General features: G+C 39.2%; 1 long non-coding RNA gene across 1 annotated transcript; it reads left to right on the top strand.

Annotated features, from left to right (window-relative positions):
- Positions 1-544: 544 nt before the first annotated feature.
- LOC118481004 lies at positions 545-4,293 on the top strand. The gene is made up of 4 exons (XR_004864263.1): positions 545-672; positions 806-914; positions 2,925-3,092; positions 4,064-4,293. It is a non-coding gene; the product is annotated as an uncharacterized LOC118481004 (long non-coding RNA).
- Positions 4,294-6,377: the final 2,084 nt, after the last annotated feature.

Genomic DNA, 6,377 nt, shown 5'->3' with positions numbered 1-6,377 from the left:
ATTTTACCGGTTACAAATCAGTTCAATAGTGGTCGGAAAACGGTTTCAAATAGAAGAAAAATAAGAAAAACAAAAGTTGCGACCGTTTAAACCAGTCGCAAATACGAGAAGAATAGAAGAGAGGAAAAGTTGCGACCGTTTAAAGCGGTCGGAAATACGAGAAATATATAATAACCCATTTACACTTAGTTCGTGGATTTCAAGTGAGGAATTTTTTAGGAAAATCTATTGCCATTTTTTATAAAATAAGATAATAACACATATAAATAAAATGAGGATTTTTTTTAGGAAAATCTATTACCATTTTAATTTGTTGTCAGCTTTGGTTTCACCTTTTCGAACTCTTACTCCATAAATTCCTCTTCGATTATTTCACCATATCTGGACATATTAATTCAACGTTAAATTAAAGGTTGGAGCATTCATATCAGTTTCAAATTAAAAAAAAACATTAAATTAATATGTTCAGGGTAAAAAGCAGCATTAGTCATAAGTTATGGGTTATAAATGACAATAACCATTTGTTCAATTAAAAGCAGCAGAACTGCAGAACCGTGCCCTCGTCTTCGAACAGCAGAACCGCCGATAACCGGAGAACTTCAACTCCGACTCCGGTCACTGGTCACCGGTCACCGACTCGTCGCACTTGTATCAGCCAATCATCATTCACCGGTCAGTTCTCTTCTACAATTCTCATTTTCACTCTCAGATAAAATTTAGGGTTTCTGTTAACTTTTTCAACTTTACGAAGTAAAATTGACCGAAAGATTGATGATAAAGTCGTTCATCTCTTCTGTCAAAACAGATCCGCCTAAACTGTGACTCCGGCAATTAAGTCAAAACAGATCCGCGTCTCTGGCGATCTGATTCCGGAGATCATCTACTAGAGAATTCGTCTGCGGATATTTGTTAAGGTCAGTCACATTCTACACCTCTTGCTTAACAATTTTAGTCAATATAGTGTGTAATTTATCTCTATTTTAGTAGATCTATTTGTAATTTAGTGTTTTAGACCTGTTTTACTCTCAGATGAATCTGTTTTAGGTTTGAATATGTGTATATGTACGTGTATGTTGATCGTAATCGATATGTTGACTGTAAGCAATAGATCCTATATTGACTTCCGTTGTTTTGTTTGAGTTATCATTTACATGTGTTTTCTCATTTTTGTTTGTTTAAAACACTCATATTTAAGTAATTGTTTCATTTTTAATTAATCGCTTACGAATTCGTGCTGTTTAGATTCAAATCAGTTTGTTTTTCATAGGCAATCTCTCGATTTTATAATAATTTCTTTCGATTTTATGATATTAGATGGTCAAAAATTTTTCATAGCAAAGAGTATGTTGATATTTGATGGTCCAAAATGCATTACATAAGATTCTAGATGCTGATTCTTTAACTAGCCTGACATTACATAAGATTCTAGCTGCTGATTCTTTTTACACCTACTATCACCAACCTGAGGTCACATAGTCATCTAGGTCTGTATGTATGGGTCACTTTTGTGGAAATATGTTAACATAACCCGTTTGTCCTGCTTTATATATGCAAACAACCCAAATTAACTTTGCATTATGTCGAGTAGTAATGGCGTAGTATACCAATCGGGGATGGATGTATGAAAAGACCGATAGTAAAGGATTTCTTAGTTCTGAATACTGTGACAATGTGGATATGTTTTTGGACTTCGCATTTTCAAAAGAAGCGGTTGTTGACACGAGGGTGAATATGCATGGTGAGACAAGACATTACATAAAATGTCCTTCTTATAAATGCCAAAATATAAACTACAAAGATAGAGCCACTGTTCAAAAACACCTGTACAAGGAAGGTTTCATGCTTCGCTATGAAACATGGAGTGAACATGGTGAAAAGTCTGGTCGTGAGGATGGACAGTTTTCTACTGCAATGGAAGTTGATGGTGATGACGGTGATGATGATAATGAAGATGATGGTTGCAAATGTATGGTGTTAGATAACTTGTATTCATGCGGTTATACTTCAAGTACTTTGCAAGGACATGGCCCGAATCCAGAAGCAAAAAGATTCTATGACATGTTAGAAGCTGCTGATGAACCTTTGTGGGAGGGCGAAAAGGCTACAATTTTTTCAAAGTTACAAGCTGCTACGAGTTTTTTGGCATGGAAATCACTTTTCAGTGTCTCCACTGCTGGTAAAATCCCTAATATGATGAGTAGGGTACGAGATGCTACCAAAGCAATAGCAACAAGAAAAGGTGTACAAGTTGAAGACGATATGTCTGGTCTTGTTGATTTTAAACCACCATGGATCAAAACGGAGACATGGAAACAAATGATTGAAATCTCGAATACGCCCGAATGGAAAGCAAAGTCTCAAAGAAACAAAAACATTAGAAGCGAATCAAAAGGGGGCAAACATACCCTTGGGTCACAAACGTATGTGACTACCAAAAAAAAGTGGTAAAAGAAGTTAATCATCATCTTTAACTGGTAATATATACAATTATTCGTTAACTTATATATATGTATATACTATACTACCTTTGTAGGCTAAGACAATTGGTCGTGAACCATCACACTCTGAGATGTGGAAGCAAACACATCTCAGAAAAGGAAATAGGCCGTTTGATAAAGAACTCGATTATAGAAGTTTGATAGTTGAGAACGTTGATTTGGAGGACGTTGATTTGGAGGACAATGACTTAGAAGGGAATTTACAAGAAAAAAATTGGCGTGGGTTGACGATCGGGCACAAGAGACTTTGGTAAGCTCCATATTCAGGAGCTTCCTTAACCCCTTAAAACTGTCTTTAGCTTGAAAAATATGTGATAATTTTATTAATTGTCTAAACTTAAAATAATGATATATAGAGACCCTAGTTGTAGTTAGCAAAGTATTTAATATTATTTTTGACTCACAATTACATTTTCATTCCAATAGGAGAAATACAAGGGATATCTTATGGAGAAGTATGGGGAGGATTGTATCCAGCAATCAATATTTGACCAAGGCTTATGGTTCCGAGCAGCCCGGGGAAAGAAAAAGGGCAAAGTGTATGGGTTAAGTAATTTTAGTGACCCATATGTACGTGACAGAGAAGACCACGAGGTATGTTTATTTTTCCTGTAGCATTCTGGTAAACCCGCACAATTTGGGTCAGACCCGTAGGCTACCAACAGATCCGTACCCCAGACCGTAAGCTAGAAATAAAACAGAAAGTTTGGTAGGCTGGAGTGTAGGCTAGAATGGTAATGACGTAGACAAAACGTAACATCTCTTTTACCCAATATTTTGCACCGAAGTTTACCAGGAGACCGATAACCGATATATCGACGATATTAACTGCTTAGGACTAGGGTTTCGTATATTGTCTATTTAAACTACTGGTAAACTGCAACATACTATGAATCACAATGTAACATCTCTTTTACCCCGGCATAACGAAGAAGTTGTATGCACAAAACAATACCATTTGGACAACTTTTTGACCCGTTGACCCATATTTAAGCGGTTTGAAATAAAAACACACTAAGAAGTTGTACACATTTGAGATTGCACAACCTAAATCGACCAACTAGTCGGTAAATTGATCAAAATTGTCACATATAAAGTATAACCCAATTAACTGTTTTTCATCGGGTCCTGAATAAACAAAACCTTTTGATAAGTGTTCAGGGTGACAAATGACTATTTTAACCCTGCAAATGAGTACTGGTGAAAGAAAACTTACATTTTGGTTGACAAATGTACGTAAAAATGTAAAGTAACTAATGGCGGCGATGTAGAGGCTGATAACAGGTCATAAAATAGCTCAATTTGGTTGTAGTTTATTTAACAGGTAAAGTATGAAAATTAACAAGCTTAGTTAAAAAGAATTCAAAATCCTTTTAATATGTGGAATTCAACAAGTAACTGGACCATCGATTTTGAGTTCAGTTCATCCCCAGTCTTGAACATTATTTTAGTTAGTATGATGTTAGGTTATAGCTAGAAGTTTGCCTACAGTACGTATGTGTATAGTGTTAGATCTAATTTTTTTATATATTTAATCTTAAAACATTGCATTGGTTGTGTTTTAGATCGAAAGGTTGAACGTGATCATCCAAGAGATAGTGAAAGAAAAAGAAGAAGAGAAAGAAAGGTTGAACGGAATTATTGCAGGGTTGGTGATGGAAAAAGAAAAAGATAAGGCGGAGAAAGAGGCTATGAATGAAAGGATGACGAACATTGAATCAATGCTAAAACTTAGGTTTCAAAAGATATAATCATCGAGTTAGCTTATAAAGACTTTATTTTGAGTATGTATTTTGTTGGGATAACCATATTTGATGTTTTAAGTCGGATGTTTTATATAATTTTGAAAATTCGATGAATGCTTGAACTTTAATAAATATGATATTATAAGAAGGTACAACTGAAAACGGCTAAACAGTCGCAAAGCAAGCGGTTGCAAAATAGTCGCAAGACAAGCGGTCGCAAAACAGTCGCAAGTTTGTAAAAAGCAGGCAGTCGCAAGACGGTCGCAACATAAAAAGTCACACAAATCAAAAGCGGTCGCAATATTTGCGACCAATCTTATGGTCGCAAACCTCAGTCGCAAGTTACACTTGCGGTTGCAAAACGATCGCAATTAGGCAATTGCGACAAGTGTTTTTCCAACCACATTTACAATCGCAAACCAGTCGCAACAAGGCAATTGTGACCGTTTTGCGACCGTAAATGCAGTCGCAAATACCCAATTTTCTAGTAGTGATATATATATATATATATATGATACGTGGTTAGAAACCGGTGCTTGTTATTGTTTAACTTAACGTTTTTACGAAAGTTTTAGTTTCGAATAGCCTACTTTTAATCAAGAATGTGTTTTGCAGGATTGATGAAGTTTAAGGAGCTTTTCGGGAGCTTTACGGGTCACCGGGTCGAAAAACGGAGCACCGGGATGCGTTACGGATCAACCGGGAGTGCAAGGAGCGAACGATGGAGAATTGGATTTCTAGGGGCCATCGGCGACGGGGGTATACCCGTCCCGGACGGGCCCCAGAAAGTCCCGTAAGTCAGAATTGGCCGTAACCAGTCATTTAGGCCGTCGGCCAAGTAGCAGTTTTGGGAGCCCGTCGGCGACGGTGTCAGGCCCGTCGGCGACGGGTGTCGGTTTCGCGAAACGGGATTTTTGGTACAAAGGATATCTAGTTCGAATTCCATTGGCTCTCATTGATTCTAATACGGGAGTTACACATTTTTGGAGTTTGAAACTTAGTCTTGGAGCCATCTTTCATCACACTTGATCTCGATTCCATCTACCATCCATCCAACAACCCGAATTCTCATCCGAATCCGTATGCTCGCCTCATTAGTGCCATGATTGTGCAGCAAAACTGTTTACCCCTGGAAGCACTATGGGTCTCTAAGCCAGTGGAGGAATTTAACGTGGCTTACATGAAGAAAAATTGGAAGATAGAGGTCAAGTTCTCGGGAAATAAGTATGTTGTGACCGATGAGTTGGGGAACAAGTATGAGGTCCGTACTTCTGGGGCACCACCCATGCGGGAAGAAGATGTGGAGATGGAGGAAGAAGAGGAGCAGGAAGCTGAACCTTCCGGGGCACAAGGACCGAGGCAACGATACATGCGGCCACACAGAGAGATTAACGCAGAGGTGGCAGGTTTTGTGACTCGGAGACGTGTGCCCTCTTACAAAAATTTTGATAGGGGGCAACAGGAGATATATGATAATGTCTCCGCGTGTATAGGAGAAGGTCGGGAATACAATCAAAGGAGAGAAGCTTGGCAAGGGTCTTACGGAGCTTCAATGCAAGAATACTGGGACGCTCAAGGAGCCCAACGTGAAAGAATGAATAAGTTCATGGAAGAGCAAGAACTGTTCCAAGCCATGCAAAGATCACACATGGAACAGTTAGCAAAGCTACAGGAGGATGAAGCAGCCCGAAGGCGGGCATGGGAAGAAGCGGAAGCGGCGCGTCGACAACAAGAAGAAGAATTGAACCGCCGCCGTTGGAGTGTCATGTACGTCTCTCAACAGATGGCGCTTAATAACGCCAAAGTGTTGCATGATCAGGAGCGACACCATAGAGACTACCAAGCCGGCCTCCCCTACGCCGAGCACTCGGGGTGGACAAATTACTCCGATCTTCCCTATCCTCAAGGCCCATCCGACCCGACTCCGCATTGGCCCGAAGCGGAGGGTCTAGCTTCGTTCCAATCCTGTACCAACCACCGCCCCAAGGGGAGCAAAACCCCTTAGATAACTATAGGGAGATGTTCGAGGCCCTCACTGGTTATCCATACCAACCCAACCCGCCCATGGATCCAAACGAGCGATATCAGCGGTAGAGGTATGGTATGTTTTATGTTGTTATTGTTGTATATTATA

This window comes from Helianthus annuus, chromosome 1 (genome assembly GCF_002127325.2).
Source record: "Helianthus annuus cultivar XRQ/B chromosome 1, HanXRQr2.0-SUNRISE, whole genome shotgun sequence".
Classification (NCBI taxonomy): Eukaryota; Viridiplantae; Streptophyta; class Magnoliopsida; order Asterales; family Asteraceae; genus Helianthus; species Helianthus annuus.
This window is presented reverse-complemented; position numbering and strand designations above follow the sequence as displayed.